Source organism: Tetrao urogallus, assembly GCF_951394365.1.
Source record: "Tetrao urogallus genome assembly, chromosome: 2".
Taxonomy (NCBI): domain Eukaryota; kingdom Metazoa; phylum Chordata; class Aves; order Galliformes; family Phasianidae; genus Tetrao; species Tetrao urogallus.
In genome coordinates, this window is record NC_136814.1 from 69,478,283 (window position 1) to 69,499,031 (window position 20,749).

Below are 20,749 nucleotides of genomic sequence, written 5' to 3' on the forward strand. Positions count from 1 at the left end.
AAAAAGTATGCCTGTAGGAATGAATACCAAATACGATCTCCCACTGCAGCAATATGTAGCTAAATTCCCCCCCCCACACACACACACACAAGAAAAAAAAAAAAAAAGTAACACAATACCATGACTATTCCAGAATTATTCTTGAGGCATTCTAGAGAAGAAAATCTTGACCTCACTAAATCACAGAACCACAGACTCTCAGGGGTTGGGACTTCTGCAGATCCTCCAGTTCAACCCCCTGCAAAAACAGGTTCCCTACAGTAGGTAACATAAGAAAGCATCCTGGGTTTGAACATCTCCAGAGAAGAAGAGTATATTCTTTCTCTGGGCAGCCTGTTCCAGTGCTCAGTCATCCCCAAAGTAAAGAAGTTGGTCCTCATGCAAATTCAGATGCAAAGCTCCCTACTGTTTTACTATGGCCAGGATAATAACTTCAATAGATGAGGAATAAGTTAGTTCCTGTGATGTATCTCTCACATGATCCACTTGTTCTCCAGACTTCTTCAGGCATGGAAGAGAGAGTCTGATATTGCTCTGTTGCACATCAGAATTCGAAACTGCAAAAAATAATTTATCAAGCATCACTGTGTCCTTCCAACAATGCTAATAAAGAATAGTTCTTATTTCTACTGCACTTTATAGCTTTATATAGCTTTAGACTACCAAAAGTGGGATTTGTAGCAAGATCTAAAAAAAAAAAAAAAAAAAAAAAAAAAAAGAAGAAGAGGGAGAACATAATGCCAGAATTTCGGAAAAAAATCAAGAAAGATGAAAAATCAAGACATTAAGTTCAACTATTTATACTGGTAATGACTCAGAAAAATTAAGAAGTTCTCTTAAACCTTACTTCAGGAAAGAAACACTGAGAAGTGTAGGAAAGACAACAAGATATGGTCTGATAATTTATGTTTTAAACTTTCTCTCTCTTTATGTGCTCTCTCACTTTAATTTGAATTATATAAGCACCTATTTTCTTTTAAATATACCTAAAAAAAACCCTATAAAGATTTCAGAAATTACATTATATTACAGAAATACACAAATAGATTTAAGTAATGATTCCTGAGGCTAGTGAGTCATGCCACACTACCCTCTTATTTACACTGACGTGCTAACTCAGAGAAAAGAACATATAATTTGTTTAAAAATATGACAAGTTGAATTCTCTTTCATTCATTCTAGAAGTGTCTCAAATTGCTGCAGAGGGGCAATCTCTGTCAGAAAAGCACACAATGTAACATGGAATATATCAAACAAGATATTAACAACTCTTATTGGTTCCCTTGCCAGCAGAGCAAATTAAGATAATTGAGCTCCAAGTATCCATACTGTCCAAAAACCATAGTTGTCCTGTGGCCAGGCAACAAACTTCAATGCAACTCCATGCCAGCGTAGATGGAAGTTTTGAGTCTGATCCAATAAGCACAACGAGAGTCAGTGGAAAAAACAGGCAAAGCACAATCCTTCAACACACTCGCTAATACACAGCAAATGACAATAGCTACCAAATGATAATGAATTTGAACAAATATTCATGTGGTATTCTATCCCAGTAAAATCCAAAGCTACCCTTAACATTTCTTCAGATATATTCACTAATCTCTATCTCCCATATCTTATCCAAGCTGCAGAAAGCATGGTATGTTTATTTCCACAAACATTGATTCAGATTAAAAAATGAAGTCCTTTCTGCTACACTTGCATCATGTTTATGATCATTCTCTGCACACATTCAAACAATTGAATTTGACTTGCATAAGTGCCAGCAGGAACTAATCAATTCCCATTAAAGTCAGTGATAGTCATTCAGATGCCAGTCCTACATCAATATAAATTGATATATATACACTCAAGTATTTGCACTAAAAGTGATAGTTACGCGAGAAAGGAGTACTGTTGAATTCACCAAGGAGACAAGATTCTTCTAAAACTTTTAAGAGTTATGTAGAGGAAATTAAAATTCCACCTAGGCCTATATATACATATAAAAAAATATATATAAAAAAATATATAAATATATATATAATTTTATATAATATATAATATATATATTTATTATTTATTTATATAATATATATATTATAATTATATATTATATATTATATATTATTTATATTATATATATTATTTATATATTATATATATATAAATATATACACATAAAATATATATAATATAATTTTATATAATATATAATATATATATTATTTTTATAATTTTATATATATATATTTTTTTTTTCCAGCTATATCTACTTTAGTGGCATTCAGTTTGTTGAAGATCTAAAGCTACTCATATCAAACATAACAGTTTATACATCAGAAAACAATCTGATGTACAATCTCAGATGGTTTCTTGTGGTTTGGGGGAAATGTTTCCAAAACCATATGGGAAGCTAGAATTAAGCTGGGCATTTCACAACAAAGACAGAACTTCAGTTGATTTAAGCTAAACAGAAGCTATGTGAAAATGGAAACATTGCTTCTTTATGTAATTGCTAGAATTATTAGACTAACTACAGCTTATATCTAGACCTTAACTTCTCAGAGCCAAACAGTTCAGCATCCCTCTTGTTAGGAAAAAAAGGTGAAATATAGTCTGAAAAAAGAGGGTTGCCCATAGTCATTACTGAAAAATAAATACTAAGAGAGAACGGGAGATGAGAGAATAAAGAAGAGCTATGAGAGATGGCAATAGTCATTACACCATTTGATATAAACTAACATATCGCATGAAAGCTAAGAAGAAGAGGAATAAGGAAGCCTAGGAGTTGAGACAAGAAATAGCTTATCACTGGCTGATTCTTTGTCAAGTACGCTTATGTTAAAGAAATAGGTCTGTAAGAGCATATTTGACTGGCTTATGTTATGGAAAAAAAATCAAGATTTATTGATGTTGAAAATTCCTATGATTTTCCTGATCCGTTTTCACAGACTCGGATCATGTCATTGGGAAAATTCCACCCATTTAAAGATCATCTTTATAGTTGCTGCATTATACTGTATTATATTGTATCATTACAATGAAGGAGCAAAGTTATGTGCCATGAGCTTCATTAAAAAAGCTCTCAGAAATACTTTTGATGCCACAACCAAAATATGTAAAGTTTCAAAGCACCAATTATGTTAATGAAAAGACGGGATACAAAGTCCTGAATTGGTTTGAAACATTATTGATAACTGAAACATAACTCATCATTACTGATGATATCTCAGAGTTGCCACAAAAAGAGAAGTCACAACTACTTCTCCATCTTCATGAACGTGCAGAACTTTACAAAGGTATGCAGGCAGCTGACCAGTAAAAAAAAAAAAAAAAAAGAAAAGAATTTCCTAAATTATGCACCAAAAAAAAAAGTTATTCTTCTTCAGACAAGATATCTACAGAGAAACTGTAATATCTGAAAAGACATTTGATTTTTTTCAGAGCATATGTTCTGCTTTTCCCAGGTTCACCACTTGCCAGATGGTTCACCACCCATGAACTGACTTCATTTATCCCCTGGCTTCACTGTATTACTGTGACTCTGGAAGACATCATATGATTTTTGTACACTGGAGTCAGCATTCTGAGGCTCCCACGTTGACAGTGCACTAAGAAGGCAGAGCAGAGTGGCCAGGCCACCCCAGAGTGTAAAGACTGAGACAGTCAGACATCTGTCAGGCAGCACAGGAGAAGGCAAATGTCTGCCCTGCCTCCAGAACACCAGTTTGTCTGTCATCTCACGTAGTAGTTGGGGTTCTGACTCTAGAGGTCTGTCTAATTCAGTAATGTTTCCTTAACATTTCTCTTTTAAAACTGTCTTTGATAAGCCAGAAAAGACACTGTGCGTGTGTGTATGAGGTCCTTAGCACACAAGGTGAGATATCAGCTCTAATGTGAGGTCAGTTTTATCAGTAAGATCAAAGTCAGTCTGGAAAGCATCTGAAGAAAAATACTTAAAACAGGTTTTTTTGAAACATACGTTTGATTGTTTAAAAGATTTTTTTTTACTACTTCTTTAATTCCAATCAATACTGTGTTAACACTTCTGAACACAATAAACCAAAAATATTTAAGCTTTAATTATTTGTCTTTGCTTAAATAGAAATGTTTATATTTAACATCACAGATTTATTCCTATCTTAGAGCTTGCACATGTAAAGATTCCCCGATTTTGGCATTTTTAATGCACGTCTTGTTACTGTACTTAGACTGCCATTTGATTTTGAAGGTGTTAGACTCTTGACTGCTCACAAAGCAGTCAAGATTGTGCAGAGAGGACTACAGGGAGAGTTTTCTGCAGCCAGACTGCCTTAAGCTTTAGAGAACTTCCCCTGTGGCTGGTTCAGATGAATGAGCATAATTAACATGAATCTCCAGTGGCAATGCAGATGACAAATGGATGATCATGCAGTGAAAAACTCTGCTTTTATGTCACCAAGATCTGCTGCTGTGATTGTTAGTTTTTTCCCCCCCCCCTCTCACTCACTTACTCTGGAGTATTTTAAAAATAAAGTTTCTTGTTCACAAAATACTGCTCCAAAAGCAATGCCTCCTACTTCATTACGTTGGCCCACAGTGTCAGAGAAGGATATTGGTCTTATAAGAATAGAGGTTGAACCTCCAACTAATATTCCATTACATAATTTTGCCATCTGACAAAACAGCATCAGACACAGAAGCATGTGTGTAGCAAAGGTGTGTCATTTAATTTCTCCATGTGGAAAAAAAATGGCATCCATCCACATTCACCATGTATATATATCATATCATGATATGATATATATACTTATAATAGTATATATATATTAAAAATAAACTGAATGTTTATGGAGACCACGCAATGATGGCGAGAACAGTAAAGCAGTGGACAGTGAATTTCAGCAGTGGTGACAGCAACACTAAGTCACTTCCACTGATGCATGTTTTTATCAGCACAGCAAGCAGGCTCTTGCTTGCCACTGGTGAAAATGCATAGCTAATGCTGGCAAATATGTTCCAAAATAAGGTTTTGTAGCTGAGAATTTACTCTACCCAAGTGTTATTGTGCCCTTTGCATCTGTTGTAGTTTCCACAGAAATAAATAGGAGACATTACTTTCGGAGTGAGTGATATAACAAGCCAGTGAGTACTATATTAGGCTTATAATCAGAGCTTCTGTGAATAATGAGCTCTGGCTAATGAAATAGAAAGTGAAAGATCAATACCACTCAAGTAAATAAAATATAGGCTTTAATCTACTACCACTGAGGTTTTGATGGCAAAAATTCAATTCTTTATGATGTCCACAGAATTAGGATGATAGCAAGCAGACTATACATGCATTCTGTAAAATAAGGACATTGTAACTTACGTGAGTGCATAAGCAAAACTAAGATTTTTCTTGCAAAATATATAATTAAAGCTGTAACTAATTTCAAATCAACTAATCAAGATATATATAAGCTACACTTTTATCACGATAATTAGTTTCTATAATGAAGACAACTCTGGATCATGTTCTGTAAATTAACGTTTCCACAAAAGGCCTATGAAGGCAGAAGAGTTACCTAATTAGCAGTTACTATTGTACTCAAGAAGCTAGAAAACAGAGCTTAAAAAGTATCAGAATCCACATCATTTCAGGAATCCAATAACAGCTGACCAAGACTCATGCTAGTAAAACAGTGCAGAAACCCCTTACAGAAAATACAATACATTCTTACAGGCAGTGTTCTGATCAACATCAACTTTTATATCAACTTGAATACATGAAGAAAATATTTTCCTATGAGAAAGAAAACAATTAAAAATACTGACCTCTGTTCAGAATCTTTACTTAGGAACTATAAAAGGACAGTTGAAATACAGCACATAATAGCACAAAGTAGGGCATAATTTTGGCTCAGCACCATAAGTAGTATTTAAGACCTCACTTTTGCTGACTGTACTCTGGGCTAGACTGTTATGCGAGGTGTAAAAGAAAGTTGGTTTTTACATGTGTTCACATCTATGGAGACCATCTTCCAAATCCCACATAATATTCTGCATGCAGTATTAGGGGTTTGCTTTTGAAAAAAAGCCTAAATTTCTCTCAGGCAACTGTTTCTCTTTCAGAAAGATGCAGCTTTTGATTTACAGATCTCATGGTCTGTCTCTAAATAATTACATTCCAGAGGTTAGTTCTTCCTACTGAGAAACAAATTTCATTTCCTTTCTGAATGATCTTATTTTCATTTACAGTCACTGGATCTTATTTGTGCTCTCTTTGCTACAGTGATAGGTCCTCTGGTATTCACTCGTTCCCCCAAGACAGAAAAAGATAAAATCAGACTGTGGCTTTATTCTGTTCAGTGTAGTAACACCTCCTTCTCTACGCTGAATCTGTACATTACACATTCAGGCACACTTTCTTTACTTAAATGTTTGTGATTTTGACCATATTCACTGGAGATATGAGTTTGAATACTGAGTATGCGTTTTCCCACAGAAAAGCAAGTCTGAACATGGGCTTTCTACCTACCTTGGAAAATCTTCTGTCACAAGACATTTTAGAAAATAAATTCACAGCCTCGTATTCTCTCTGCACTTTTTAGGAAAGTAGCAACTGTAACTCCACTGGAGATTGACTTTCTTCGAATTTAATTCTGCCATTTTGTCTCAGAATGCCATCTAGGTTGATGTTTTCCAAGAGACCGAACAGAATTATTGAAATTCAGCATCCTGACTGGACCTAGTCAGGGGATAGCAACCACGCCACTTGAAACATTCAGTCACATGAGGAGCACGGATATAAGACTTCCTATAAAGGATGGGCTCTCTTTCTATGCTAGCTAAGCAAGATTTTTAAGAATGATTGCTTTACTTTAACGGGTGTTACCACTTCAGGATATTTAATTCTTTTAGAATTGTCCTTTACAATATAACAGAATATCGCGGCTCTCATGAAAGTAAATTAAAAAACAACAAAGCATATATGTGATGACAAGCCAATAAAAAAAGTTTTGTCCACTAAATGAGCAGTAATATCTGTATTTATCCAGAACGCCAAACATTTTAAATACTGCAACATCTGTAAACTAATATTGTCACAATAAATTAAAGTGAATAATGCCTTCTTTGAATGAGGAGAGCTGAACCACATGGCTACAGCCACATCACATACACAGGAGGACAAAATAGAGCAGACAGAGGTATCAGAGGGTCCTCCATTTTCATAGCTTTATGTTCTCCCCACCCCTCCAAAGCAAATTTGTGCTCAGAGTTGAGGGGCATTGGCAAAAAAAATCTTTGAGAAGATTTGTATCAAATTAATTCCCTATGACCACTGCAGCTCCAATTAGAATGTTCCACTGTGAATTTTTGACACAGCAAGTCCTAGCCACAGCCTAAGGCCTAACCATGTACAGATTTGAAAAGGACTTTAATCTGTACACATGAATGCATTTATGCATTAAGGTAACCTAGAGCTAAGTCTTTACAGTCATATAATTAGCATAGACACAATCTTCTTCCAGCTGCAGTTACACTGGTTCAAAAATTACTGGCTCCAGCCCCAGAGGCAACTGTTCTGTCTCCAACCTGCACTGTTGGAGGCCTTTTTAATCACAACAAACTGAGATTGCTTTAAAAAAATTAAATAATATATCCATGCTAATCTGGTTTATATGCGTTAAAGTGATCCCACTATCACTTGAACTGGGAAACCAGAGGAGGCAGTAGCTTCTGACAGTAATCCTTTGAAAGTGTGCAACTTCTTATTTTGCAGAGTAGCAGAAGGACAAAAATAGGTGATGATGCTTCATTCCTCTTTCTCTCCGTAGGTGTTAGGAAGAAATTGCTTAGTCCAAGATGTCCATTTAGCCTTGTTTACTAAATGATAAGTCCAGCAAGCCTTTTGATTTCATTTAGCTGGGCAAAATGAAATTTCACATGAGATAAATGGCCTGTGACACCCTCCACACATTAATAGAGATTAGTTTTGAGAGATAACAATCTGAATAATCTGATGTGTAGAAATGCCACAAGTTGATTATACAAAAACAATCATTCTTTGTTGTTACACTGTTGAAAACGATTTCTAAAATTATATTCTTCCCTCATCAACATGATAAACTGAGGAATTACTTAAGAAACTCCAAAAACATAGAACCAGGCCAGGTATGGTATTAGTACTGTGACAGATTGTAAGGTTTAACACAGATTTTTAAGTATACATGTAATACTCTATCCATTGCCTCATCAAAGATTCAGGCTAATTAATGGGAAGACATTTTGGCAGCAAGCCCAAATAACTTTTGATTGGAAATAATCTGGTTGTACCTCTTCTCTAAACCCAGACAGAAGCATACAAAGAAGTTGCATTGTACTATCGCTTTTTAGTTAGAAAACAAGATATGTGGAACAGAATAAGTTTGAATGGTAGAGTAAAAATTATTGTTCTAAGGATTAAGTAGAAATAGCCAGTTTTGTTTAGTTGGCACATACATATATATATATATATACACACAAAGAAGAAAACTATTAGCTTAACTGGCAGCAGAGAATTATTATGCAGACAAAGAAAGGCTCAAGTGTTTGAGACAGGAAGGAAGAAACCATGAACACAGAAATTTATGGAATAAAATACTGAAAAATTATCCGCTTTTGAAATATATTTAACATTTTCATAATTTGTTTTTGCCACTGAGTAAAGATATAATCCTGAACATTCTGAATGCAAATACATTTTTATGTTAAAATATTTATATATTTTAATCAAAACAATTAACAAAAAGGTTAACCAAAGAACTTTTAATTATCCAAATACACTACAGAACACATTTTTCATTTTTAAAGTCCTCCACTGACATTAGCTAATTGAAGAAGCTTTTGATAAGGTTTTTGATAAAGTCCATTACATAAAGTGATTAAGTAAGCTTCACAAGCATCTGATGAAAAGCAAAATATACTTATTGAATATATATTGAATACAAGCAAGAAATTTAAAAAATGACAAACTGTCAATTCACATACTGTGCAAACAGTTATAATATGAAAGGAAAAGTAACTAAACTAGCTCTATTTGAGAAAAGCTTAAGCATACCAATAACCTGACTAGAGGCAACCTCATTAGTATTGTCGTGTGCTGAGAAAAAAACCCAAGAAATATAGATCTATATCATTCACAGGACACACTTGTGCTTCAGAGTAACAAGTAAATAAGAATCCAACAAGTTTTTTTTTTTTTTTTTTTTTTTTTTTTTTTTAAAGAGAGATCCATACATTTTGGACACCTTGTTTGCATAAAAGCAAGGGAAACGTGTGATGCATCATGGGTTTCATTTATTTGATACTCTGAAGCAAAGGGTCTTCATTTTGCTGGAGATGCAGCGTTAAATCCTCTAATGTATTGCAGTATTGTATATCATTTTTACTTCAAAAGTATTATTTTTTTCCTCTTTCTTTGCTAAATACGAACAGTTCATCAACTGGCATGCAAGATGTGGAACTCCATCCAACAAATTCCAGGATAGGCACATCAACTCCCCCACCTCTATTTCAACCAATAACTCATCAGCCTCAACCACCTAAACAGAAAGCACCCCTGTTCTCTTACTTAATCCCCATTATCTGGTGCTCTTTTCTCTAAAAAATTATCCCCACCTTACTGCTACTTGAATGCAATTCTGTAAGATAATCTGTAATAACTAGTAAGTTCCCTGTTCATTTACCATGAACTAAATAGTTATCAAGAGTCTTTGGGAAGCTGGGAATAATATAGAACCTATTTATCAAGGAAATAAGAGTTCTTTGTAATCAGGCCTTCAAAGATCAGAACGATAACAATCTCAAAATAAGGCTTCAAAACACATGATTACTACTAATTTGGCTTCAAACATATCCATCATTAGACTATGTATTACGATATCTGTGCTAAAAACCTCATAATATCAATCAAAAAGACTTACCATTCATTGTGATCAAAAAACTACTCAAGAATAGCTGGAGAAGAGCTAGCGTTGCCATCAGGGTGATGAATTCATCAGGGAATGAAAATTTGCAGTTACACAGATGAAGTTTCACATGTATCTGAACAGAAGTAAAGACAGGAGTTGTGCATAGAGTTACTTTTTCCTCAGACTGGACTAGAAGAATAATACAGATAGGCTTGCCTACTCTTGAAGATTTGATTGAGATACAGAGAGAATATGGAAGCGGTGGATGTTTTTCTCTTAATTTAAACTTGGAGTGTTTGTGCCAGCACGTCCTATACTAAGAACTCACCAGGCTGTGGACTTAGAACAGAAATTTTTTTGACCAATCAATTTGCAAAAATCTTAGATATATAATACAATAAACAGTAAAGGTTTCCTTTGACTGATATCAAGACAGGCCAATGAAATTCAAACCAGAGGAAATCTGTAGAAAGACGCAAGCAAATTATAAGTTTGCACTGAGATAAATATTTTCATATTTGTAAGTCTGCAGAATAGCAAAGCATAAACTAGGCTTGTGGTAAAATTAAATGTCAGAACTAAAGTACAATCGGGAAGATACCAATATGTTGTTAATTTCTTAATTTGGTGCACATAGATTCAGCTTTTTGGTTCATTTGGGGATAAATTAGTTTTATTTTTCAACACAGTTTCAACCATGAATGTCAGAGTTCTAAAAAAAAAAAACAAAACAAAACAAAAATAAAAAAACTTATTTTACTAACTATTATATTGGAACGCAAGATAAAATGTAATACAATCTAGTTGAAATTGAGACTACTAAATCAAATAAAATAGAAGAGAAAGAGAGAGTTCCTGAGATCAAGTCAAACTGGAAAAGCTTGGTAAGCTAGGAAAGCACTCGTCAGCACTCACTGCAAAGCAGTAAGAAATCTGCCAACTAGGAAGGGCCAGATTCCACAACGTACAAGGATAGGTACCTGGAATTGGAGCATTAACAGTTTAACACCTACAGCGCTACATGATGTTACAATGTGGAATACCGAAAACCAAAAATCACAAAACCATGACAAACAGAAATGCAGTACCTCAAATCCCATAAAGCTGCACTTTGTTTGCAGCAATGGATTAAATAAAAAGTCAACAGACCACGTGAGCATCTGTAACAACCTTAAGCAAAAAAATAAAATAAAATCCACAGTGACTGAAAAAACCCTAGGATTAAGTCATTACTTCTTTCACCTGATGTGAAGACAAAGGTTTCACACAGATATGCTTGAAGTAGTGAAGTCCACAATTTCTTCCAAGACACTGGAAACATTATTGGCTAAGATAAACCAATTTCCAGTTATTTTAGACCAATTCTTCCATTTCTGCATTGCAACTGGTTAGGTCACTGCTTGAAAATAAGTCACTGGGCTTTTTGCAGCTTTGCTATCGATTCTATTCTGGCCAGTTAAATAGTAGCCTGAAGGATTTATCTACTGTGTTCAACCATGTTTAATGCACAGCTACATTAAAAGATATATTTGATTAATAAATAAATATCAGAGCAGCTGATTTTACCGAGGGGTTATCTTTCTAGCTTATTCTGTTTAAATTGTTTTCTCAGACATTTAAGAAATAGGGAATTTATTGTACTTTCCTCTGTGACATGCATTGTAACACATTGGTGCAAATACACTTCAGCTGGCCACTATGATCATCAGCTTACTGATCAGTGTCATCTATACTCCTATGTCACATGGCACTATCACAGTCTAGAAGCTGTAAAGTTAATTAGAGAGCCCGCGCTTCTTATTGGCACTTTTGTCTTGAAAAACTCATCTTTTGGGCTTTATTTGCTTGTTTTTGTGATATATTCTCAAGTAAAGGTTTTTATTGGGGTGGGGCTTTCTAATTATTTTTAAACGAAGCCTGTAGCAAAATCTTCTAAGACCTTTTTCTTTTAGCCACGGAATAATTGCTATGGAAACCAGTTTAAAGCCTTCTTTGGAGGCTAAAACTTAAAACATAAGAGAAGCAGAAATGGCAGTTCAACAAAGTAGATAACAGCTGAGGAGGATAGACATAGGGCTCTAGAAATCACAGGCATAGGAGACAGCGAGGAAAGCAACTGACTAGATCAAGAGTCTACATCAAAATAGCATATAGACAGGTTTGCTAATTGATGTTAAGAAAAGACATAGGCCACATCCCACAGTCCCGAGGCAGGTCCTCTCTTCTTCTTGTAACAATATCATTGTGGCATCTGCCCATTATACTGGATTATACCGATGTTTACAGATTTGTGATGGATTCAACAGCGTTCTGAGAGTTATTTGTACTCCTTGGAAATAAAGCAACTGCAAACCTGAAGAGGACTGAGAAAGGACTGACTCATATGTGCCCTTTTCTATCCCTAGAGAAGCATAACATAGGGAAGATAGCCCAGTGATTCCATTCCTTTGGTTTTCAACTGCTGTGCCACCTAGAACACTTCAAGCTTCCACCCTGCCTCCCTGTTACAGTCTGGTGGAAACTGAGAGTAACACTTGAAAAGTTTGACCAATGTGAAAATATGGCAACTTATTCTCCTAACATAAGTGACTACTGTCCCTTTGTTCTCTTTTCTGTTATTAACTCATTAAGTTATTTCAAAGATTAACATTTGCCAAATTAGAAAACATTTTTTTTCTTTTATAAATGTTTAGCAATGCTATTTGTTTACTCTATTGTAATCCAAAAAAACACCCTCTTATCTGCTACTGCATTCACAGTTCTAGTGAGAAAAGAATCGACTCTCTGGTCTTTGAGAGAATCAGACCAGATACCATAAAAACTTCTCTAAATAGCTATCCAGGAGGTATACTTATGCTGCATGCACATACACAACATGTAAACTACTCACTGCCACAGCAAGTGGATGTACAGCAAAAGTACGGTCTGACCAGTTGAAAGTGGAGTCTTAGTTTTCATCAGGCAGATTCAGTATACAGATGTTCACTGTGCAAGGGTCTAGTACATAAAAGATATGGTTAGCTGTCCTTGGTCAGTGGGGAATTAAATGAGTATTTTATCTGATTTTCTAAGACACTCCAAAAGCAGCTGGTCATTAAATACATTGGTTGGGTTTAATGTAGAAGGTCAGAGGCACAACAGGAACTTAGTAATTGTTTTAGTGTGCATTTTCATAATTTTTCAGCAAGACTAATGCTATATCACTCCATTTCTCTGAAATCTAAAATATCTAAAAAAAAAATTAAATGGGACTAGAATACAAAGAGTATGCATACCAGCCTATTAAATTCTAAAATAATTACTCCAGATGTAATAGCAAAATCAGTGCACTTATCCTGTTACCAAGGCCAAAGAGTATGAACATAACACGATGGAAATTCTTCTCGAAGGGAAATGTATGGGCTTTTAGTGCAGAATGTTGCAATGAAAATCAAGTTAGACATCCCTGAGAATATCTTGCAAGATTTAGATAGTAAGATTACATGTATTTATTGTGTCTCAGATTATTTTAACCATCAGAAGTGCCAGAGGTGTGCAATTAATGGGAGAACTGATATTTCTTTCGTTAAGTACAGAATAAGATGCTGTCAGATGCAGAAGTAGGTGCCTATGGGATGGTTCTTTCAGGCAGAGTAGAAAGCACTAAAGCAATGTATTCCACATAAGAACTGTCACCAATTGAAAAGTGATCCATTAGTTGTAGTTTCTGAATAGGCATAAGTGAGAGACCCATATACTACATTCACATGAAACATCTGTGCAAACAGCTACCTGAGCAACTGAAAATTTAAAAAACTTGTTTATGTGACAGGCAAATGCAGCTGAACAGCCACTAATACAAGTTTGGGTTAAGAACACTATCATCTCAAATTCTATAAAATAAAACCCACTGTCTTCTAAAAGTAGTTCCTCTGCCATGACAGGGCTCATTCAGGGATCACCACCTAATAACTAAAATGCCACGTCATAACTGACAAGCAGCCTGAGTGCCATGCACATATGCAGGTCTGGTCCTCAAATTGGGAAAGTATCTGACATTTATTAAAAGAATTCAGAGATAGGAGTTTAATATAAAGGTCCTGGTGACAGAGAATTGTAACATCACAGCACAGCACTGAAGTCTGAGCATGCAGTTTTTAAGTCAGGACACAGGCTAGCTTTGGTTCACTGCATGGGCAATAACGATTCCTGTTCTCCACTGTCAGATTCTGTCTTTTGGCTACTGAAGGAAATCTTTTGCTGAAGCTAGTAAACATAAGTAAATACTATCTTTATACAAGTACCTTAAGCAAGCCTGTATAAACATTAGAATGAATCAAAAGTCATTTCAGGATGTAAGCTGTACAACTGTTTCAATCCATATAGGAAAGCAAAGCCTTTGAGCACATGGATAGCATTAAGCATATACTTCAGCACTTTCATACATCACAGCCTCAAGGAATATTTGTGAGGTTTCTCTGAGACCTGATTACTGGATTTTATTTCATTTTTTTTTTAAATCACTCTTGCTTAATGTTTTATCATAACTGGTACTACACATTATCATATTAATTTGTCCTTTAAATGAAAGAAATAATCCAAAGTGCTCACTACTGTTGTCAAAATAAAATTGTTGATTTGCAGTTTCTACAGTATTTTTTTAATCATCAAAACTCATTTGACTGAAATTAGGTTTCTTATATTTACTGTGCTTTGCTGACTAGTTGTAGTTTTAGAAAGTAATCTACTTTGTAACATAACGATGCTATATTGTAAAGTAATAAAGTATTAATGTAATTAAGCTGATAACCTCGTTAATTTTACGAAGCACAAAATAATTATCATTACGTTTCTCAGTAATTACAACTGATAACTATATTTGAAGTTACTATAAATTTTATAACTTGTAATTCAACAAGTAATTCTGCATTTCAACAACTAGGAAATAATAGAATAATAGACTAGTTTCCTCATAATACCACCAATAACAAAAGCTTCAGGAAGTTCAATCCAGGCAGTACAGTATGTTCTCAAATGGCACGGCAAGAAATTACAGTGTATTCTTTTTTTAAACTGTACAGGACATTCATTTTTCATTTCAAATAAGTCAATTTTCTTTTGCAGTTTTGTGTTACATGAACAATAAAACTGAACCTTACTAAATTAGTTCTAACACAGTTAATGTAGATGAATGCAGAAAAAGCTATTTATTAATCTTGAGTATCACAGCTCAGATAAAGTTTGTATTTTGAATTGTATAATAAAGCACTAATTTTCTGTTCTCTCTCTTATCTGATGGGATACTTGCCTGTGAATGGTACCACATATATGAAAAGCTATCCATTTGCACTACACATATTGCAAGAGCTTTCACGGTAAGAATAACACATCCATATTTGTTGTTATAATTTCAGCCAAAGCAGAAAATTTAAATATTCTTCAAAAAAATATACACATGCACAATACTAGAGAAGATTTAGTACTAAACAGATGGCTAGTTGTGCAGAAATACTTTAACAGATGGTTGGCATCCAGGTCTGGAAAAAAAAAAAGTTTACTAGCATTTGGAAACTACAACCTTACCAAGACATCCCTATTCCCATGAAGCTAATCTATGGCACTGCACTGTTGTAAACAAATAATGAGTTTGTCTATCACTGGCAATCAAATAACTTCAGTACTTTCTAATATCCAGTCCAAGAAACTAAACTTGTAGTTGACATACTACCTTTGTTGGTTATGCTTTTTTTTTTCCTGTCTGTGTGATTTACATCAGCAAAAGCAAGTATGCCATTCATAAGCTTGTCAATAAACCTCTTCCACTGAACACCTGACAACTCTCATGGCTGTGAAGCATGCATGACACTTGTAGTGGCATTAACTCAGAATAAACACCACATCCTTCTGAAGTGTTTTCTTGGATAATTCAATTGTCAAAATTGTTACAAAGTTGGGAAGTACAGACTTATCCTTGAAATTTCTTCAGAGTTTATGATTTCAGGTCATTAGATCTTTTGCCAATTCTACTACAGTCATGCAAACAAAACTAGTTTCAAGAAGAGGGGGAAAACAAATTTAATGCAAAATTTAAAACAGAACCACAAAATTGAAATACAACACCTGCACAAACACAGTAAATAATTTTCCTGTGATCAATATGAAAGAAAAATAAAAGAGGAAACAATCTACCCAGCAATACTTAATGAGACTAAATTCCCACTGGAATTTGCCATATACTTGCAATATTCACTGGTATGTTAAGAGACATTTGAGTTAGTTTCAGCATAGCTATGTGGGACACTTCTTACTAGGAAGAGGAATCTCTAATGCAAATGATAGATTCTTTAAGACAAATAAGTAGTGCCTTTCATGAAGAACGATCTCCAAAATATTAATGCCAAAGTCAGTATGACTAAACCTTACATATATGTTCATTTGAAATAACAGAGCCAGAGAATCATCTAAATTGGAAAAAAGAATCAACAAATCCAATCATCAGCCTGACCTACCCAGTCCCACCATTAAGCCATGTTGCTTAGCATCATACCTGCACCTTGGCTTTCCTAATTTCGTCTCTGCATGTCTGGACAGCATACCTGTATTCTTCCCAGGTTACCAATTCCAGATCTGAACACTTCCCTCTTTCCCCTAGATTGACCAACAATGCCTTAAAGACAGCCAGAAGTTCACACTCTGGAAATTCAAGGGCCTGAGTCCACCCTTTATCAAGCCCTATTCTTCAAGATCACAGACTCAAATAGGATGTAGATGCTACAGCCTAGACTGCCTTCAGTCTTAACCTCTGTAATGATCCCATCCTCACTGGCGAGCACCAGCTCCAGTGACACTTCACCTCTGGTTGGTCTGTCTTATATCTGGACCGGGAATTTATCCTCAGCCAACTCTAGGAGCTTCCTAGATTGTTTGCATTTACAATGCTGTTTTCCCAGAAGATATGTGAACGGCTGATATGCTAAGTCTTAGCTTAGACTATATAGAGAAGGGAGTAAAAGGGATTAGGGAGATAATAAAAGTGAACAACAGGATGAACACACAATGGTAGGAAACAGTTTTCACTAAGTCCAGAAGAAATGCAGGAGCTAAGAACACTGCACTTCCATACTGTGAGAATCCTTCTTTGTTTTTTGGCTCAAAGCTTACTTCCTGAGATACTTCTTGAGACAAGACTCTGATTTATTGAGGAGGCAAGTAATGGGTGCTACTATGTGACAATTGGCATCACTTTGTGGACATCTGAAAGCACCTTCCTCCAGAGCTGCTTGCCTCCAGAAGAGAGTGCTCAGGAGTGTTTACTGGTGGAACATCTGGCCTGTGACTAAATAGCTCCAGCTTGGTAGGAAAAAATTGGAAAGTGATACCATCATGTGCTGTGACAAACACAGTGCAGGTGGGCATCCCTGCTCCCTCTTATCTGCTAGCAAGGCCCAGAAGATGGGAACAAAGGAGTTCCTGCTGAGATTCCAGAGCCAGAGGCTGCCACTCCAAGGAGAGCGGACTCAACCACTTTGGATTTGAGCTGTCACTCCAAAGAGAGCTGACTCGACCACTTTGGACTTATAAGTTGGTACTACCATTGAAAAGGGGCCATCATTGCTGTGGTCACCGTCTTTGTCAACAGAAAAACAATGCCCAGTGACCTAACACTACTGAAGATCAATGACTGAACTATGAATCATCTTGGATCCACGGTGACTATGGCCCTCTTGCTTCCTATAAAGATCCCTTGCTTCTTCTTTCCTATCTTTTCTTTCACCCTCCTTTCCTTCCCCATTACTCTAATTTGTAATAGTGTCCGTCCTCCCCTTCCCATCTCCCTGATTAAGATTTGTAATAAACTGGTCAGACCAACATTTGAACCATTGTTTCTTAATCTCATGCTGGGTATACAGATTGTAAAGAACCAACCTCCTCTTCCTCCTATAAACTGGAGCGAGACATATACACATGGATCTCTTAGCTCTGGAAACAACCAAATTCACAGAAATACAAAGAACAACTCTGCCTGATTAACCTGTGATCTTTAAGTATCTCTATGTCGTTTACCACCCAGTCCAAAAATGTCAACATGCAGAGGAACATTAGATTTTTACATGAAAGCTCCCAGGTTCTCCCTTCAGTAACTTCACAGGAATTAAGAAGTTCAAGGCTGCACACAGAAAAACTAAATGTAATATATTCAGTGTCAATTACAAACAGCATGATCTAAGTTTATATCAAATTGTGAATATCTAAAAGCTTCAGTAAACCAACTAAGTCCAGAGCTATACTCTTGCATTATTTCCAGCAAGTGCAGCGGGACTGGATGATCACGGAGGCCTTTTCCAGCCTCAGTGATTCTATGTGATTCTGTGATAATATTATTTCCAAAGAAAGCTGCATTTAATTATGCTTACATTTAAGAATATCAATCCTTCTAATTACTTAATAAATAAGCTCTGTGTTAGAGTGTTACACAGTAGTAAAAGAGTCTTTGTTTCTAGTGCAAAGAGACACTCTCTGATCCTCTAATGTACTGATTCATATAATCAAAAGACATTTTTAAATGACAACAAAAAATAATATGTAAATATGCTGGAGACAGTGTATCAACAGATTCCCATTCCACTTATACAGTTGCTATACAACTCATACATGTTGAATGATAGGTGTTTCAATCAACTTTCACCCCATTCTTTTTCAATTCATGATAGTTACAGTGGTATTTTACTATCAGTGGTAATTAATTACAAAGCTACTCTTATTAACACACTGAACATCCTAAACAAAATTATAAATAAAAAAAAAATCAAATATCATGTTTCTGAAAGTGGAAAAAAAAATAAGCAAAGCAGAATAATTAAAAGTTACATTTTTCAAACATAAATTACATACGCTTTGTTAAAAAGTAGAAGCATAGCACTCACAATACTCACAGAAATCACAAACACCATGTATTTTCCCCAAAGGAAAAAAAACATGTATTCACCACCATTAACAATACCTCAGCATTTTTACCTTACACTAACCATAGGCCGCTATCCCTTCATTCCTTTATGCATCTCAATTTTAAATCTTCACCTTCCAAGCTCCAAGTGTAAAATGGTAGTATTAGTCCCTTGCTGCCTTAGCAGGTGCCCTCTTTCTTGCCAAGTCTGGTAATTATCAGCATACAACCTGCCACAAGGAGCCCACCTGGGTTGCATTCAGTAACTTGAATTGCTCATTTTGTGAAGAACCTCACCCCCATATTTTTACAAAGGTCATGTGCTAGCAGTAGTAGTTTACACTACTTAACTAATCTTAATTTAGGTAAAGAATGACCAAATGCTTTTACAAAGTATTGCTACACATTTAGTGGCCCTTTTATCCTTTCATACAGGGAAATGCTATAGCAAAAATAGCCTCAAAGAACTTGTACAAATCAAGTCAAAAGTGGTTGATGCAGAACATGCACATTTTTTTTTTATCTATTGTACTGATCAAATGGTCACTGATAGTCATTTGTCTAAAGATCAGGAATTATTAGGAAAAAAAAAATGAATCATTACTGTTATAATCACATTCACCAAACAACAGTAAAGACTATCTGCACAGGAGGGTATAACAGTTTAGAAAGTATAGTAAACCTGTCCTACATGCAGTGAAAAAGAGGATCATAGAAATTTAAGTACCTTAGTCAACTATGGGCAAATTCACTTTTTTTGTATACAGGAATACAGTTTTACTCTTTATCTTGCTTATACATCTGGTTCATTTTCAACTGAAGGTTTTTGCCTTCTCATTCTTCAGTGCTTTCCTGTTCATTTTCACGCAATTTAAATGAGAGACTTGAGGACTGATCTTTTGATTAGCTTATGCAAAAGCTGAATTCATCTTTCTAAATCTATCACCTCCAGTCTAGGAAGGGAGCAAAACGAGATAATTACCTCCCATTAAACTTGAAAATAAGTTATGTCTGTATGTTGTTGAGTTAGGTATTCTCATTTACACAGTTGTAGGGGTTCACTCCATCTGCTGATGCTACGTCGATATCTGCCATGAATTGCCATCCATTTCTGTGCACTAGAATGGTAAACTTCGGTGAACCAGTTTTATACCACCTAGCAAAAGAGCTTAGGTTAAAAAGCATTTAGACAGATTATACTCATGTACCTACACACATGGTAATTAGGATCATGTGGAATTAAAGCCCCTCACAAAGAACCATTCTTTCCCCCCAGCAACCTTTCAAGAGCCATAGGTACTTTAGATTTCAATTTCACTCCAATAGTTCTCAGTACATCTTGCCCACAACAACAAATAGAAACTACCACCAATATGAACTAACTAAACCAAATCAGTAAAAATGGTATTTGTTGCTGTGAACACATTTCCATTTGCCAACTTATGATAGCTCTTCTAAATCAATTCAGGAATGTACATTTCACATCACCGCCTGATTACAATTAAGCTGGCAGGCAGTAAGCCTGGTTCAATTTAAGGGAAAATAGTTCTATATCCAGAAGTAATACTCTACAATTGGTGAGTTCTTCCATAAAATTTCTATGCCTGCTTTTACAAAACTACCTTTAATATTTTATTACGAAGTACTTCCATTCTTTAAAGGAAATGAGATAGAAACTCCTACCCATCTATATAATCAATGAACATACAGGTGTTATAATTAAGAAATACACAAGAGTTTGGCTAAGCAGATTATTACACCAAAAAGAAGAGCTAGAGGGCTTACCCTTGTCCAGGGCTTCCAGGAAAACTCCAAAAGGAGGAATCTCCAGAAAGAGATCCTTCCCCATTGGTAGTTGGCTCTTAGATGGTGTCTAGGAGAGGTGGAGCCAAGCTCCATCCCTTCTGGCAGCACAGGTGAATTGCCT